Source organism: Symphalangus syndactylus, chromosome 11 (genome assembly GCF_028878055.3).
Source record: "Symphalangus syndactylus isolate Jambi chromosome 11, NHGRI_mSymSyn1-v2.1_pri, whole genome shotgun sequence".
Lineage (NCBI taxonomy): Eukaryota > Metazoa > Chordata > Mammalia > Primates > Hylobatidae > Symphalangus > Symphalangus syndactylus.
In genome coordinates this window covers 22,443,281-22,462,006 of record NC_072433.2, presented here as the reverse complement: position 1 = coordinate 22,462,006, position 18,726 = coordinate 22,443,281, and the positions used below count along the sequence as shown (strand labels likewise).

The window sequence follows — 18,726 nt, the reverse complement described above, 5'->3', positions numbered from 1 at the left end:
TACCTAAACTATGCCTGTGTTTCCAAAAAGAATGCTGCTGGAGAAAGATCAGGCATTATTTAAAAAGATATATTGGAAGAGGATTTGCCTACCTGGGCTATAAGAAAGCTATTGAGTGCCTAGCTTGTGTGTGCATTTGTAGGGGGTTGGGGGGGTCCACACTCAACCCCACAACTTTCCCTCGCCCCATCCTGCCTTTGCCGTGCCAGGTGCCCCAGTTCTAAACTCTTACGTTTTCAGCCAGGAGCAGGGCCGGGACTCACCCGTGCCATGCCAGCTACATCCCTGCTAGAGCTAAGCTGTCTGCACCACCGCCCCAGCTCTACTTAGTACTATTAGTAGCTTGTTTTTCTAAGCCCTAAAATTCATTTTCTTTTCCCGCCTCGCTTCCAGAAAAATAAATAAAAGTGAACACATCACTCATTTAAGACGAGGAATGGAATTTAGGTTGCGTTTTTCTTTCTATTTTTATGATTAGTTAGAATTTTCCTGGGAACGCCGCCAGGAGGGCATTATGGTGAGATAATGTCCTGTATTTAATCAGCGCTGTAATGGCGAACTCTATTCTGTGGGGAGAGGCCGAGTTCACTCATCCTTCTCTGTCTTGTCTGTTTGCAGGAGACGACCAGTTAGCCCAAGATGAAGAAGACAAGGCCGAGAAATGGCCGGGCTCCTGGCTTGTGTGACAGCCTGAGAGTGGACAGGGTGCAGCCATGACTCCATCTCTTCTTACAGGACCTAGAAGCTCTGAGAGCCCTGGAACCCCCAAAGGAGCTGAGCGAAAGGGGCCCTCAAACGGACCAAAGTGATCAGCTGTGGTTCTGCATCTGCCAGACTTTTTCAGGGTCGTCCCCTGTGGCTTTCAGACGTCTGTTGGCCTGGGCACACTTCTGGCTTTCAACATGCATCTTTCCCCTTTGCAACCCAAACACGACGTGCAAAGGGTGGCACGCGGCCTTTGAGTGAACCTGGAAGTCAACACCAGGTAGGACTGGATCATTTCCTTACCTCTGCACGCGCGTGGTCGTCCAGAGTTTCCCAAAAACCTCTGCTGGAGGCGAGGGCTGGTGGTTTGCAGCTGTCGGGGTTGCTCGTGTTTTCAGAGTTCTTTGATCCATTGCTGAAGAATGAAGGGATCTCTGGGAGGGGTCAAATAGCAAAGGATATGTTAGAGAGATGTTTGAAAGGATGGAAGAAAACAAGGGCCCGAAGAAAAAGGAGAAGGGATTTCACCTCCAGGAAGGGCACACAGAGCATAACCGAAGGGATACAGGTTGGCCTTTCTCTGCAACTAGCATGGGTGGCCAGGAAAACAGGAGCGTGTGGGGCACACACAGCCTCTCAGATTTACTGTTGTCCCTATTAAACTCGGGGTCTGCAGGAGCCGTCTGTTCAGGTAAGGGCAGTGGAGAGCACAGGATGCCCCAAGCAACCCATAAATAGCAGGGTGAAGACAAAGTGTTTATTACTTAGCCTCATGAAGCCCATATAAGCGCTCTCCCAGAGCGCAAGAGCACAAAAGCATGTGTAAGCCAGCCCGCGTGTGTGTCCCGGGAGCGGGAGCCCCAGACACAGCGTTCGCGCTCGGCTTGATTCTATGAAGGCGTCTATTTGATGGAACGTACTGGAACAGTTCATAGCCAGCCCAGCAAACCTTGTGTGGAGACAGAGCTTGCTTTTTCTCTTTCCTTTTCCTGTTTGCAGTGAGAATGAGGCCTTTCTCTCCTCCGCCCTTTGCTCTCCCCACAGTTGTCTCACGAGGTCACTTCCTGCTGACAGGCTCCTTTCAGTGCAAGGTTTGGAAGGAAACAATACTCCGTTTTCTGGGGGGCTGGTGAGGCTCTGGGCCTCACCAGGCTGTCTTAAACTGAAATGGGATATTGTTTCAGTAGGGCTGACAGTTTCTTCAGACAACTGGGTCTATGCGATGCAAAACTTTATCCTTTTATGTGTGTGCATGTGTAAATATATATATGTTATCTTCATACCATCAACACACAGTGGCAGAAAGGTGGCTTACGATCATGATGTTTGCTTTCAAGTCAGGTTCAGCTACGCACTAGCAGCATGTTCCTGGGCAAGTTACTAAATGACTTACCCTTTTTAGCTGGGCGTTAGTGTCCTTAATTCAGACTAGCCTGTTTATAAGAAATCTTCGAGCTCAAACATTCGTTGACTCCGTGATTGCAAGACACTACATTACTATGTTCAACAATGAACTTAAAAGCACTTTCTTTGAATAGCTAATATGTAGGCAGAACCGATTTCTAAGAGCAGTTAAGGATATGTGCTGAATGTTCTATTGCATATCCTGAATATCGAATGTATTGGTTCGCTAAGGTGAGGGGAAAGTAGAAGAGACCTATGTGGTCACGTTCTAGCGTCTCGAAATACCCTTATAGATATTCTGAGGGTTTTCAGCTACAATGATCCTTGTGGCCATTGGATAGTATTTTGAAAATTAAGTGGCACTGTCAAATGCTATGTTTTGCGAATTTCTGGATGAAGACTCGACTCGACAAACTCTTTCATCCCATGAAGATCGTAAAATAAATGAAAGCAATTCACCACAACTAAGGTTAACTATCTGGGGTCATAATATCAAATATCAGGGGCCTCAGAGGAAACTGACAGGATAAAGATGGGATTGAGCAAGGCTCAGTCTCTGAGATGCTAGGGACCATTTGATATAGCCAACCTCAGGCTACTGCTGGCCAGCTCTGCAGAAGTATCGCCAGCACAAGAGTGTGTGCTGGCCTTCGAGGAAGGTAAGTCCCTGGCTGATCCAAGAAAGAGGGATTCCCTGGGGTTCCGCCAATAGGCGCAGTGGGAATCACAGCCCTGCAGCCACTGAAAGCCATTGCCAACTCCTTTGTTGATCTCCATCAGGTTGTCTCTCCCAGGCTTACTGCCAGTGCCCCTTTTGGAAAAGCCTGACACTGCTGGCTGCCTGATTAGTGGTCTTTACTGCTTTTTTTTTTGCTTTTTTTTGAGATGGAGTCTCACTCTGTCGCCCAGGCTGGAGTACAGTGGCGTGATCTCCGCTAGCTGCAAGCTCCGCCTCCCAGGTTCATGCCATTCTTTTGCCTCAGCCTCCCGAGTAGCTGGGACTACAGGCACCCACCACCATGCCTGACTAATTTTTTGTATTTTTAGTAGAGACGGGGTTTCACCGTGTTAGCCAGGATGGTCTTGATCTGCTGACCTTGTGATCCACTAGCCGCAGCCTCCCAAAGTGCTGGGATTACAGGTGTGAGCCACCGTGCCTGGCCTTTTTTTTTTTTTTTTTTTTTTTTTTTTGATATGGGATCTCACTCTGTCTCCCAGGCTGGAGTACAGTGGTGCAATCATGGTTCACTGCAGCCTTGACCTCTTGGGCTCAAGTGATTCTCCCACCTCAGCCTCTCAAGTAGCTAGGACTACAGATACACACCAGTACACCTGGCTAACTTTTTGTGTTTTTTTTTCCGCCTGTAGAGGCCAGTTTTCACCACGTTGCCCAGGCTGGTCTCGAACTCCTGGGCTCAAGCAATCTGCCTGCCTCAGCCTCCCAAAGTGCTGGGATTACAGACATGAACCACCACGCCCCACCCTTTACTGCTTCTTTTAACATCCAGCCCGCTTTCCCTTCCTTTCTTCCTTCCATAGACATTTACTGAACAAATACTATGTGATAGACACTGTGATAAGAACATGGCACTCATATATTTAAACAAATGGTCCCTGAGCTCAAAGTACCTTTTGCCTTATGAAAAAGATAACCAAGTACACAACAACAAATATACTTTATTTATTTAATTACTTAATTTGAGACAGGGTCTCTGTCACCCAGGTTGGAGTGCAGTGCCACCATCTCAGCCCACTGCAACCTCTGCCTCCCAGGCTTAAGCCATCCTCCCACCTCAGCCTCCTGAGTAGCTGGGACCATGGGCGCGTGCCATCATGCTGGCTAATTTTTGTATTTTTCGTAGAGATGGGCTTTCCCCATGTTGCCGAGACTGGTCTCAAACTCCTGAGCTCAAGGGATCTGCCCGCCTCGGCCTCCTGAAGTGCTGGGATTACAGGCGTGAGCCACCAAGCCCGGCCCCACAGATATAGTTTAAATATAGTTATTACAGTGAACTTGGAGAGCACGGATTAGGAAAAAAAGTGACTCAGCCTGGAGGGGTTGATATTGTTGGGGGCAAGGCATTGTCAGGAGAGGACATATGGCCTATTTGGGCATCACAGGTAGATATTTTGTGTGTTGTGTGTAGGATCTGGGAAGGAATCAAGACTGGACATGAGGTTGGGGGCCACTAGCCTTAAAGCAAGCACAGCTTGGGTTCAGGAATATTTCTTCATCCTTATATCCTACAGATAATTCCCCAGCCTTGAACACTAATAGGAGAATCTTCAAATCTTGCCAGTCATTACAAAAGGCTCGACGATCATTAGTAAAGCCTGCAGGTCAGTCTCCCAGGGCAACATGGTGCCTCAGGCTCTGTGTCTGCAAGGATGAGAGCCTTGCCTGGTACATTCATCCTATCCAGGGATGAGTCTTGAATCACAGGATTCCTGTTGTCAGAGACCTGCCCTGATTCATGCCAGTCAGTGCAGGGTCGATGGATAGTGTGGTCACTGCATCCATCACTTAATCACAGTGGCATCCCTGATGTTGCTTGCATTAGACCCTTGTTCGGTCACACAGTTGGCTTCATGGTGGCCCAGCTCTCTGCTGTTTGATTTTTCCTTGGTAAAAATATGTTCACGGAGTAAGGAGATGCAAGGACAAAGGAGATGCAAGGACACAATCTAAAGGTATAACATTAGACCAGGCACAGTGGCTCACGCCTGTAATCCCAGCACTTTAGGATCCACTTTAGGTGGATCACCTGAGGTCAGGAGTTTGAGGCCAGCCTGGCCAACATGGTGAAACCTCGTCTCTTTAAAAATACAAAAATTAGCTGGGGGTGGTGGCGGGTACCTGTAATCCCAGCTACTCGGGAGGCTGAGGCAGGAGAATTGCTTGAACCCGGGAGGCGGAGGTTGCAGTGAGCTGAGATCGCGTCACTGCACTCCAGCCTGGGCAACAGAGCAAGACTCTGTCTCAAAAAATAAATTAATTAATTAAAATTAAAATTTAAAAAGGTGTAACATTACCTTTGCCTTTGGAAGTGAGTGTCTGTCTGAGGCTACTGAGATCCTCACCCAGGGCTATGTTAAGTTCAAATGCAGAGGCCCCATCCAATCCTAAGGCCTTCAATGAGCTGTGCCTTTCTGCCTTGTGCTTTCTCTGGCTGCCACCTGCCCTGGACCCCCACCATGGATACTAAACAGTCTGACTTCCCTTTCAGGATCTATGTAGGGTCAAGACTCTCCAATGAGTAGCGGGCATGGCCAGCACTATGAGGTTAGAAGACCAGACTTCTTGTGATAAGATGAGCTCCTGTCAGTGGTCTGCTTTCTGACACTGGTGTCTCAGTCTCTCTGATCTCCTGCCTTGCACTTCAGGATGTACCTGAGAATGTTTTAACTCTCATTTCGTTACGTGGATCCATGCCCTCACTACCTACTCTGACCTGCCGTACCTACCTGATCCCCAAAAACTTGCCTGAGCATGGAACTCTAATCCTCATTCTGCTACACGCATTCCTCCTTTGTTCTTATCCATACCCAGAATCGACATGCAGATAGAATTCATTTAGGTGGTTTCTTATATTCTAGGCTTCATGTAATCATGGAGATGGTAAGTACAGGTATATGAAATAAAAGAAACAGGGCAGGCACAATGGGTCATGCCTGTATTTCAGCACTTTGAGAGACTGAGGCATGTGGATTGCTTGAGCCCAGGAGTCTGAGACCAGCCGGGGCAACACGGTGAAACCCCATTTCTATGAAAAATACAAAATACAAAAATTAGCTGGGCATGGTGGCACACAGCTGTGATCCCAGCTATGCAGAGGGCTGAGGTGGAAGGACTGCTTGAGCCCAGGAGTTTGAGGCTGCAGTGAGCTATGATCGCTCCCTGCGCTCCAGCCTTGGTGGCAGAGGGAGACCCTCTCTCAAAAAAAAAAAAAAAAAGAAATAAAATTAAAGTTTAGGCCAGGCTCATGCCTGTAATCCCAGCACTTTGGGAGGTTAAGGTGGGTGAATCACCTGAGGTCAGGAGTTGGAGACCAGCCTGGCCAACATGGCGAAACCCCGTCTCTACTAAAACTACAAAATTAGCCAGGCATGGTGGCGGGTGCCTGTAATCCCAGTTACTCAGGAGGCTGAGGCAGGAGAATCATTTGAACCCGGGAAGCTGGAGGTTGCAGCGAGCCAAGACCATATCACTGTACTCCAGCCTGGATGACAAGAGCGAGACTCCGTCTCAGAAAAAAAAAAAAAAAGAGAGAAATGAAAGTTTTGGCTTGGCTTATAATTCTTTGTCCCTTACAATTTAAGACATTTCCTGATCCTTGAACCACATTAAATCTCAAAATGTATTAGACTTTGGGGACACTATCCTTGACTCCTGGAAAGAGCCCAAACCGACATTAAAAAGTCATCTTCTCCATGAAAAAAGACACACAAATGCCAGTTGCTTAGAGTCCCAGGGGATTCTTGTCCGTCACCCCCCATTTTTAATTAGAGTGATAATCATCTCTCAGGGGACATCTTGAGGCTTCATTAAATCCAGCAGCTTCCCTGTGATATCTAAAACTAGTGATGTTTAAAATCTTGGCTATATCAAAAAGAATGGCAGTTTGGGGAAAACATATCTCTTGTCTAGGGGCTTTAAGAGAAATGAGGTTCCCTTGTCTCGCTGTAAGACAAGGACTTTCCTGGAGTTAGCCTGAAAAGCAGTACCTCTTGTTGTCCCGCTGGGTACATTGGTTTCATATTCACGTCACATTTCCGGATCCTCAGAGGCCCCAGTTAAACCTCTAGAAGCTCTCAGTCAGGGCCTATTCATGACCAAGAACACGCTCCTTGAGGAGTCTCACAAGACCCTACTGAGTGTGCATCCCTCTATCTGCGGAGAAGTCGGCTGTCCTCTGAGCAGAGTTCCTCAAGGGCCTTTGCTCCCAGTAAGCTTCCATGTGCTATCATGAATGTTTCAGAACCTCTCTATCTCTACTCAGGCTGCTCTCCAAACTGGTCCACTGGGTGGGGCTTTCGGCCTTGGTATCCTCACCTGCCTATGGAATTGTGAAGTATCTTCTGGTGTTTGCCATCTGTGACTTACTTCACAAACCCGCAACAGTTAGTTAGTGACACGACCCTTTGAGATGGACCAGCCTGTCTAGTTTTAGGACTAGTACTGTGTTCCTAGACCAGGAATTCTCCATGGAAGTATTCATTATACTTTTTAATTAAATTTTTAAAAGTTTTTAGTGTTTTTCTAATTGATACATAATAGTTGTACCTATTTGGGGGGGTACATGTAATATTTTGATACATGTGAACTATGGGTAATGATCTCATCAGGGTAACTGGGGTACCTGTCACCTCAAACATTTGTATTTTCTTATGTTGGGAGCATTCCAGTTCTTCTCTTCTGGCTATTTTGTTGTTTTGTGGTTTCAGTTTTCTGTTTTGTTTTGTTTTTTGAGACAGGGTCTTGCTCTTTGACCCAGGATGGAGTGCAATGGTGTCATCACAGCTGATTGCAGCCTCAACCTCCTGGACTCAAACAATCCTCCCACCTTAGCCTCCCGAGTAGCTGGGAGCACAGGTGCGTGCCACCACGCCTGGCTAATTTTTGTATTTTTTGTAGAGATGGGGTTTTGCCATGTTGCCCAGGATGGTCTTGAACTCCTGTATTCAAGCAATCTCCCTGCCTCAGCTTCCCAAAGTTCTGGAATTACCAGTATGAGCCACCATGCCCGGCCCTAGATACTGTGAACTGGACATAAAATTATTGCTAACGATAGTCCATTTTCATTCATGTTGCTTCAAATGACAGGATTTAATTCTTTTTTTGTAGCTGAATAATATTCCATTGTGTATATATACCACATTTTCTTTATCCATTCATCCATTGATGGACACTTAGGTGGATTCCATATCTTTGCTATTGTGAGTAATGCCACAATAAACATGGAAGTGTATATTTCTCTTCAATATACTGATTTCCTTTCTTTGCGACATACACCCACCAGTGGCATTGTCAGATCATATGGTAGTTCTATTTTTAGACTTTTGAGGAACCTCCACTTTTCCACAGAGGCTGTACTAATTTACATTCCCACCAACAGTGCACGTGGGTTCCCCTTTTTCTGCATCTTTACCAGCATTTGTTATTTTTTGTCATTTTGATAAAAGTCATTCTAACTGGGGTAAGAGATCTCATTGTGGTTTTGATTTGCATTTCTTGGACAATTAATGATGTGGAGCATTTTTAAATAGCATTTTAAAAATATACTTCTTGGCCATTTGTCTTACATATGTCTTCTTTTGAGAAACATCTGTCTGTCCAGATCTTTTGCCCATTTTTAATTTAATTTTTTTTTTTTTTGCAATTGAGTTGTTTGAGTTCCTTATATATTCTGGTTACTGATCTCTTGTCATATGCATAGTTTGCAAATATTATCCCCCATTCTCGTAGATTGTTTTTTCACTTTGCTAAGTGTTTCCTTTGCTGTACAGAAGCTTCTTAGCTTAATGTAATCCCATTTTTCTATTTTTGCTTTTGCTACCTGTGCTTTTAAAGTCTTATTCCCAAAATTTCTGCCCAGACCAATGTCCTGAAGTGTTTCCCTAATGTTTTCTTCTAGGAGTTTCATAATTTCAGGTCTTAGATTTAGTCTTTTTTTTTTTTTTTATACTTTAGGTTTTAGGGTACACGTGCACAATGTGCAGGTTTGTTACATATGTATCCATGTGCCGTGTTGGTTTGCTGCACCCATTAACTCGTCATTATCATTAGGTGCATCTCCTAATGCTGTCCCTCCCCCCTCCCCCCAACCCACAACAGTCCCCGGAGTGTGATGTTCCCCTTCCTGTGTCCATGAGTTCTCATTGTTCAATTCCCACCTATGAGTGAGAACATGCGGTGTTTGGTTTTTTGTCCTTGCAATAGTTTACTGAGAATGATGTTTTCCAGTTTCATCCATGTCACTACAAAGGACATGAACTCGTCATTTTTTATGGCTGCATAGTATTCCATGGTGTATATGTGCCACATTTTCTTAATCCAGTCTATCATTGTTGGACATTTGGGTTGGTTCCAAGTCTTTGCTATTGTGAATAGTGCCGTAACAAACATACATGTGCATGTGTCTTTATAGCAGCATGATTTATAGTCCTTTGGGTATATACCCAGTAATGGGATGGCTGGGTCAAATGGTATTTCTAGTTCTAGATCCCTGAGGAATCGCCACACTGACTTCCACAATGGTTGAACTAGTTTACAGTCCCACCAACAGTGTAAAAGTGTTCCTATTTCTCCACATCCTCTCCAGCACCTGTTGTTTCCTGACTTTTTAATGATGGCCATTTTAACTGGTGTGAGATGGTATCTCACTGTGGTTTTGATTTGCATTTCTCTGATGGCCAGTGATGATGAGCATTTTTTCATGTGTTTTTTGGCTGCATAAATGTCTTCTTTTGAGAAGTGTCTGTTCATGTCCTTCACCCACTTTTTGATGGGGTTGTTTGTTTTTTTCTTGTAAATTTGTTTGAGTTCTTTGTAGATTCTGGATATTAGCCCTTTGTCAGATGAGTAGGTTGCAACAATTTTCTCCCATTCTGTAGGTTGCCTGTTCACTCTGATGGTAGTTTCTTTTGCTGTGCAGAAGCTCTTTAGTTTAATTAGATCCCATTCATCAATTTTGGATTTTGTGGCCATTGCTTTTGGTGTTTTAGACATGAAGTCCTTGCCCACGCCTATGTCCTGAATGGTACTGCCTACGCTTTCTTCTAGGGTTTTTATGGTTTTAGGTCTAACATGTAAGTCTTTAATCCATCTTGAATTAATTTTTGTATAAGGTGTAAGGAAGGGATCCAGTTTCAGCTTTCTACATATGGCTAGCCAGTTTTCCCAGCACCATTTATTAAATAGGGAATCCTTTCCCCATTGCTTGTTTTTGTCAGGTTTGTCAAAGATCAGATAGTTGTAGATATGCGGCATCATTTCTGAGGGCTCTGTTCTGTTCCATTGATCTATGTCTCTGTTGTGGTACCAGTACCATGCTGTTTTGGTTACTGTAGCCTTGTAGTATAGTTTGAAGTCAGGTAGCGTGATGCCTCCAGCTTTGTTCTTTTGGCTTAGGATTGACTTGGCGATGCGGGCTCTTTTTTGGTTCCATATGAACTTTAAAGTAGTTTTTTCCAATTCTGTGAAGAAAGTCATTGGTAGCTTGATGGGGATGGCATTGAATCTATAAATTACCTTGGGCAGTATGGCCATTTTCACGATATTGACTCTTCCAACCCATGAGCATGGAATGTTCTTCCATTTGTTTGTATCCTCTTTTATTTCATTGAGCAGTGGTTTGTAGTTCTCCTTGAAGAGGTCCTTCACATCCCTTGTAAGTTGGATTCCTAGGTATTTTATTCTCTTTGAAGCAATTGTGAATGGGAGTTCACTCATGATTTGGCTCTCTGTTTGTCTGTGATTGGTGTACGAGAATGCTTGTGATTTTTGTACATTGATTTTGTATCCTGAGACTTTGCTGAAGTTGCTCATCAGCTTAAGGAGATTTTGGGCTGAGACAATGGGGTTTTCTAGATATACAATCATGTCATCTGCAAACAGGGACAATTTGACTTCCTCTTTTCCTAATTGAATACCCTTTATTTCCTTCTCCTGCCTGATTGCCCTGGCCAGAACTTCCAGCACTATGTTGAATAGGAGTGGTGAGAGAGGGCATCCCTGTCTTGTGCCAGTTTTCAAAGGGAATGCTTCCAGTTTTTGCCCATTCAGTATGATATTGGCTGTAGGTTTGTCATAGATAGCTCTTATTATTTCGAGATACGTCCCATCAATACCTAATTTATTGAGAGTTTTTAGCATGAAGCGTTGTTGAATTTTGTCAAAGGCCTTTTCTGCATCTATTGAGATAATCATGTGGTTTTTGTCTTTGGTTCTGTTTATATGCTGGATTACATTTACTGATTTGCGTATGTTGAACCAGCCTTGCATCCCAGGGATGAAGCCCACTTGATCATGGTGGATAAGCTTTTTGATGTGCTGCTGGATTTGGTTTGCCAGTATTTTATTGAGGATTTTTGCATCAATGTTCATGAAGGATATTGGTGTGAAATTCTCTTTTTTGGTTATGTCTCTGCCAGGCTTTGGTATCAGGACGATGCTGGCCTCATAAAATGTGTTAGGGAGGATTCCCTCTTTTTCTATTGACTGGAATAGTTTCAGAAGGAATGGTACCAGTTCCTCCTCGTACCTCTGGTAGAATTCGGCTGTGAATCCATCAGGTCCTGGACTCTTTTTGGTTGGTAAGCTATTGATTATTGCCACAATTTCAGAACCTGTTATTGGTCTATTCAGGGATTCAACTTCTTCCTGGTTTAGTCTTGGGAGGCTGTATTTGTCGAGGAATTTATCCATTTCTTCTAGATTTTCTAGTTTATTTGCGTAGAGGTGTTTGTAGTATTCTCTGATGGTAGATTGTATTTCTGTGGGATCGGTGGTGATAACCCCTTTTTCATTTTTTATTGCATCTATTTGATTCTTCTCTCTTTTCTTCTTTGTTAGTCTTGCTAGCGGTCTATCAATTTTGTTGATCTTTTCAAAAAACCAGCTCCTGGATTCATTAATTTTTTGAAGGGTTTTTTGTGTCTCTATTTCCTTCAGGTCTGCCCTCATTTTAGTTATTTCTAGCCTTCTGCTAGCTTTTGAATGTGTTTGCTCTTGCTTTTCTAGTTCTTTTAATTGTGATGTTAGGGTGTCAATTTTGGATCTTTCCTGCTTTCTCTTGTGGGCATTTAGTGCTATAAATTTCCCTCTATACACTGCTTTGAATGTGTCCCAGAGATTCTGGTATGTTGTGTCTTTGTTCTCGTTGGTTTCAAAGAACATCTTTATTTCTGCCTTCGTTTCATTATGTACCCAGTAGTCATTCAGGAGCAGGTTGTTCAGTTTCCATGTAGTTGAGCGGTTTTGAGTGAGTTTCTTAATCCTGAGTTCTAGTTTGATTGCACTGTGGTCTGACAGACAGTTTGTTATAATTTCTTTTCTTTTACATTTGCTGAGGAGAGCTTTACTTCCAGCTACGTGGTCAATTTTGGAATAGGTGTGGTGTGGTGCTGAAAAAAATGTATATTCTGTTGATTTGGGATGGAGAGTTCTGTAGATGTCTATTAGGTCTACTCTGTGCAGAGCTGAGTTCAATTCCTGGATATCCTTGTTAACTTTCTGTCTCATTGATCTGTCTAATGTTGACAGTGGGGTGTTAAAATCTCCCATTATTATTGTGTGGGAATTTAAGTCCCTTTGTAGGTCACTCAGGACTTGCTTTATGAATCTGGGTGCTCCTGTGTTGGGTGCATATATATTTAGGATAGTTAGCTCTTCTTGTTGAATTGATCCCTTTACCATTATGTAATGGCCTTCTTTGTCTCTTTTGATCTTTGTTGGTTTAAAGTCTATTTTATCAGAGACTAGGATTGCAACCCCTGCCTTTTTTTGTTTTCCATTTGCTTGATAGATCTTCCTCCATCCCTTTATTTTGAGTCTATGTGTGTCTCTGCAGGTGAGATGGGTTTCCTGAATACAGCACACTGATGGGTCTTGACTCCTTATCCAGTTTGCCAGTCTGTGTCTTTTAATTGGAGCATTTAGCCCATTTACATTTAAAGTTAATATTGTTATGTGTGCATTTGATCCTGTCATTATGATGTTAGTTGGTTATTTTGCTCGTTAGTTGATGCAGTTTCCTCCTAGCCTCGATGGTCTCTACAATTTAGCAGGATTTTGCAGTGGCTGGTACCAGTTGTTCCTTTCCCTGTTTAGTACTTCCTTCAGGAGCTCTTTTAGGGCAGGCCTGGTGGTGACAAAATCACTCAGCATTTGCTTATCTGTAAAGTATTTTATTTCTCCTTCACTTATGAAGCTTAGTTTGGCTGGATATGAAATTCTGGGTTGAAAATTCTTTTCTTTAAGAATGTTTAATATCGGCCCCCACACTCTTCTTGCTTGTAGAGTTTCTGCCGAGAGATCAGCTGTTAGTCTGATGGGCTTCCCTTTATGGGTAACCTGACCTTTCTCTCTGGCTGCCCTTAACATTTTTTCCTTCATTTCCACTTTGGTGAATCTGACAATTATGTGTCTTGAAGTTGCTCTTCTCGAGGAGTATCTTTGTGGCATTCTCTGTATTTCCTGAATCTGAATGTCGGCCTGCCTTGCTAGATTGGGGAAGTTCTCCTGGATAATATCTTGCAGAGTGTTTTCCAACTTGGTTCCATTCTCCCCGTCATTTTCAGGTACACCAATCAGATGTAGATTTGGTCTTTTCACATAGTCCCAAATTTCTTGGAGGCTTTTTTCATTTCTTTTTATTCTTTTTTCTCTAAACTTCCCTTCTCGCTTCATTTCATTCATTTCATCTTCCATCACTGATACCCTTTCTTCCAGTTGATCGCATCGGCTCCCGAGGCTTCTGCAATCTTCGCGTAGTTCTCGAAACTTGGCTTTCAGCTCCATCAGCTCCTTTAAGCCCTTCCCTGCATTGGTTATTCTAGTTATCCATTCGGCTAATTTTTTTTTCAAAGTTTTTAACTTCTTTGCTGTTGTTTTGAATTTCCTCCCGTAGCTCAGATTAGTTTGATCGTCTGAAGCCTTCTTCTCTCAACTCGTCAAAGTCATTCTCCATCCAGCTTTGTTCTGTTGCTGGTGAGGAACTGTGTTCCTTTGTGGGAGGAGAGGTGCTCTGCTTTTTAGAGTTTCCAGTTTTTCTGCTCTGTTTTTTCCCCATCTTTGTGGTTTTATCTACTTTTGGTCTTTGATGATGGTGATGTACAGACGGGTTTTTGGTGTGGATGTCCTTTCTGTTTGTTAGTTTTCCTTCTATCAGACAGGACCCTCAGCTGCAGGTCTGTTGGAGTTTGCTAGAGGTCCACTCCAGACCCTGTTTGGCTGAGTGTCAGCAGCGGTGGCTGCAGAACAGTGGATTTTCGTGAGACCACAAATTCAGCTGTCTGATAGTTCCTCTGGAAGTTTTGTCTCAGGAGTACCTGGCCGAGTGAGGTGTCAGTCTGTCCCTACTGGGGGGTGCCTCCCAGTTAGGCTGCTCAGGGGTCAGGGGCCCACTTTAGGAGGCAGTCTGTCCGTTCTCAGATATCCAGCTGCGTGCTGGGAGAACCACTACTCTCTTCAAAGCTGTCAGACAGGGACATTTAAGTCTGCAGAGGTTCCTGCTGAATTTTTGTTTGTCTGTGCCCTGCCCCCAGAGGTGGAGCCTACAGTGGCAGGCAGGCCTCCTTGAGCTGTGGTGGGCTCCACCCAGTTGGAGCTTCCTGGCTGCTTTGTTTACCTAAGCAAGCCTGGGCAATGGCGGGCGCCCCTCCCCCAGCCTCACTGCCGCCTTGCAGTTTGATCTCAGACTGCTGTGCTAGCAATCAGTGAGATTCCGTGGGCATAGGACCCTCCGAGTCAGGTGCGGGACACAATCTCCTGGTGTGCCGTTTTCCAAGCCCATTGGAAAAGCGCAGTATTGGGATGGGACTGACCCGATTTTCCAGGTGCCGTCTGTTACCCCTTTCTTTGACTAGGAAAGGGAACTCCCTGACCCCTTGCGCTTCCTGAGTGAGGCAATGCCTCGCCCTGCTTCGGCTCACGCACAGTGCATTGCACCGACTGTCCTGCACCCACTGTTTGGCACTCCCTAGTGAGATGAACCCGGTACCTCAAACGGAAATGCAGAAATCACCCATCTTCTGTGCCACTCACGCTGGGGCTGTAGACCGGAGCTGTTCCTATTTGGCCATCTTGGCTCCACCCCTCAGATTTAGTCTTTAGTCTATTTTGATTGATGTTTATTTATGGTGAAAGATAAGGGTCTAGCTTTATGCTTCTGCATATGGTTATCTAATTTTCCCAGTCACATTTATTGAAGAGACTGTCCTTTGCCCAGTGTATGTTTTTTGTTGAAAATGAGTTGTAGGCCAGGAGCGGTGGTTCATGCCTATAGTCTCAGCACTTTGGGAGGCTGAGGCAGGCAGATCACTAGAGGTCAGGAATTCAAGACCAGCCTGACCAACATAGTGAAACCCCATCTCTAAATTAGCTGGGCATGGTGGTGCACACCTGTAGTCCCAGCTACTCTGGAGGCTGAGGCAGGAGAATCACTTGCTGGGAGGCAGAGGTTGCAGTGAGCCAAGATTGTGCCATTACACTCCAGCCTGGGCAACAAGAGCAAAACTCCATCTCAAAAAAAAAAAAAAATAATAAAATGAGTTGTAAATGCTGTAAATGTGTGGACTTATTTCTGGTTTTCTATTCTGTTCCATTGGTCTGTGTGGCTGTTTCTATGCTAGTACCATGCTGTTTTGGTTACAATGGCTTTGTAGTATATTTTGAAGTCAGATAGTGCAGTGCCTCCAGCTTTGTTCTTGTTGTTCATGTTTGCTTTGCTATTTGGGGTCTTTTGTGGTTCTAGGACTTTTTTTTTCTATTTCTGTGCAGAATATATCTGGTATTTTGATAAGGGTTGCATTGAGTCTGTAAATTGCTTCGGGTAGTACTCTTGACATTTTAATAACATTAATTCTTTCAATCCATGAGCATGGGCTATCTTTGATCTTTTTGTGTCCTCCTTAATTTCCTTCATCAGTGTTTTATAGTATTCCTTGTAGAGATCTTTCACGTATTTGGTTAAATTTATTTCTAGGTATGGCCAGACGCGGTGGCTCATGCCTGTAATCCCAGCATTTTGGGAGGCTGAGGTGGGTGGATCACGAGGTCAGGAGATCGAGACCATCCCGACTAACATGGTGAAACCCCATCTCTACTAAAAATACAAAACAAAATTAGCCGGGCATGGTGGCAGGCACCTGTAGTCTCAGCCTGGGAGGCTGAGGCGGGAAAATGGTGTGAACCTGGGAAGCGGAGCTTGCAGTGAGCCGAGATCGTGCCACTGCACTCCAGCCTGGGTGACAGAGCGAGACTCCATCTCAAAAAACAACAACAAAAAAAATTTAGTCCTAGGTATTTTATATTTTTGTAGCTGTGGCATTGCTTTCTTACATTCTTTTTCAGATTGTTTGCTGTTGTTGTATATAAATGCTACTAATTTTTTAATGTTGATTGTGTATCCTGCAACTTCACTGAATTTGTTTACCATTTCTAACAGGTTATTTCGGTGGTGTTTCTAAGTTTTTCTAAAATAGGTCATCTGCAAACAGTAATAATTTGACTTCTTCCTTTCCAGTTTGGATGCACTTTATTTCTTTCTCTTGCCTAATTTCTCTGGCTAGGACTTCAACTTTGTTGAATAAAAATGGTGAAAGTGTGCATTCTTGTCTTGTTCTAGATCTTAAAGGCTTTCATTGATGAAATTTTTTGTTAAGATCATTGCTATTGGCATTCTGAGCCAGATAATTCCTTGTTGGTGGAGGGAATGCGTCTTGTGCATTGCCAGATATTTATCAGAATCCGTGGCCTCTACCCATGAGATGTCAGCTGTCACTACTAGAAATGTCTCCGGACACTTTCAAATGTCCCTTGGGATGTGGGGAGCAAAGTCAGCCCCAGTTGAGAACCATGGCCCTAGACCTCATGTAGAACAGGTGTGTCACCCTGGGGCTGTGTGGCCTTTCCAGTGGAAGCATGTTCTGAGGTATTTGTGGAATCTTCTCTGGCCTATAAGAAATAGGAAAGACCTGGCGTGGTGGCTCACACCTGTAATCCCAGCACTTTGGGAGGCTGAGGTGGGCAGATCGCTTGAGTCCAGGAGTTTGAGACCAGCCTGGGCAACATGGCAAAAACCCATCTCTATAAAAAATACAAAAATTAGACAAGTATGATGGTGCACACCTGTAGTCCCAGCTACTCAGAAGGCTGAGGTGGAAGGATGGCTTGAGCCCCAAGAGGTTGAGGCTGCAGTGAGCCGAGATTACACCACTATACTCTAGCCTGGGCAACAAAGTAAGACCCTGTCTCAAATAAAAAAAGCAATAGGAAAGACATGACTACAAAGAAAGTCACTTGACCATGAAAACCACAAGACTTTCCACCATTCATTTACAGCTTTTCACCCTTTGTGTTTTATACATCAGATTATTATTCAGATGTGTTACCAGCTGTGATACAGAAGGGAACCATAATGGAGAGAGAAGCCAGATGTCCCTGTCCAGCCATGTCACATCCTACCGACACACTTTGTCTGTGCCATCACAAGAGGTCTCATTAGCAGTAAGCTCATAACTCAGGTTTTATTTGCATGTTATGCTGACTTAGATGGCTCTACTAAGGTAAGGTGTTGGGGTTTTTTTGTTTTGTTTTTTTGAGACGGAGTTTTGCCCTTGTTGCCCAGGCTGGAGTGCAATGGCACGGTTTTGGCTCACTGCAACCTCCACCTCCTGGGTTCAAGTGATCCTCCTGCCTCAGCCTCCCCAGTAGCTGGGATTACAGGCATCCGCCATCAAGCCCAGCTAATTTTTTTTTTTTTTTTGGTAGAGACGGAGTTTCACCATGTTGGCCAGGCTGGTCTTGAACTCCTGACCTCAAGTAATCCGTCCACCTCAGCCTCCCAAAGTGCTAACATTACAAGGCATGAGCCACTGCGCCTGGCCAGGTTTTGTTTTGTTTTGTTTTAAATACTGTTTCCTGTGTCTCTTTGGCCATTACTACAAATTCCAGTAATGTTGTGATGTTTCAGAAACTGTGTCATCCTTTCTGTGATTTCATCACACTGCATTTCAAAGACTGCTTTTATTCTAAGGAGCTGATTTTTATGAGCAGTGACTAAGAGAAACAACTGGGACTGTTGAGATCTGCCCAGGCACACCACTTCCCTCATGCCTAGGGAGCTTTGTCTTCCAGTATTCACTCCAGGATCTGCTTTCATCTTATATAAAAAAAGAAAGTAAGTTAGTGGGAATAAAATGTAAAATTCGTTCATTTGGCTGGGCACGGTGGCTCACGCCTGTAATCCCAGCATTCTGGGAGGCCGAGGCAGGCGGATCCTGAGGTCAGGAGATTGAGACCATACTGGCTAACACAGTGAAACCCCGTCTCTAGTAAAAATACAAAAAAATTAGCCGGGCGTGGTGGCGGGCGCCTGTAGTCCCAACTACTCAGGAGGCTGCGGCAGGAGAATGGCGTGAACCCAGGAGGCGGAGCTTGCAGTGAGCCGAGATCGCGCCACTGCACTCCAGGCTGGGCGACAGAGAGAGACTCCATCTCAAAAAAGAAAAAAAAAAATTCATTCATTCAAAGAAAAGTTACCAAGTAGGATCTTGTGCTAGTTACCATGAGATATTTTGAGGCACCTAAGATAAAAGCTCAGAGTTCAGGAGCTCCTTATCTTGTAGTTGAATCAAGATGTAGACGAGGGCTGGATGCAGTGGCTCACACCTGTAATCCCAGCACTTTGAGAGACTGAGGTGGGTGGATCAGCTGAGGTCAGGAGTTCAAGACCAGCCCGGCCAACATGGTGAAACCCCATCTCTAGTAAAAATATAAAAATTAGCTGGGTGTGGTGGTGCACACCTGTAGTCTTAGGTACCCAGGAGGCTGAGGCAGGAGGATCCCTTGAACCTGGGAGGCAGAGGTTGCAGTGAGCCAAGATCATGCCACTG

At 44.4% G+C, this 18,726-nt stretch overlaps 1 protein-coding gene and 1 long non-coding RNA gene across 2 annotated transcripts in view; one reads left to right on the top strand and one right to left on the bottom strand.

Annotated features, from left to right (window-relative positions):
* Positions 1-442: 442 nt before the first annotated feature.
* LOC129457726 (uncharacterized) lies at positions 443-1,869 on the bottom strand. The gene is made up of 3 exons (XR_008649357.1): positions 1,234-1,869; positions 1,009-1,139; positions 443-756 (listed from the first exon to the last, which is right to left on the bottom strand). It is a non-coding gene; the product is annotated as an uncharacterized lncRNA (long non-coding RNA).
* Positions 619-18,726, top strand: part of ZFHX3 (zinc finger homeobox 3) — a 316,950-nt gene continuing 298,842 nt past the window's right edge. The window contains exon 1 of the mRNA XM_055233177.2: positions 619-985. The gene's annotated coding sequence lies outside the window, so the exon portion shown is untranslated. The remainder of the gene's footprint in view (positions 986-18,726) is intronic.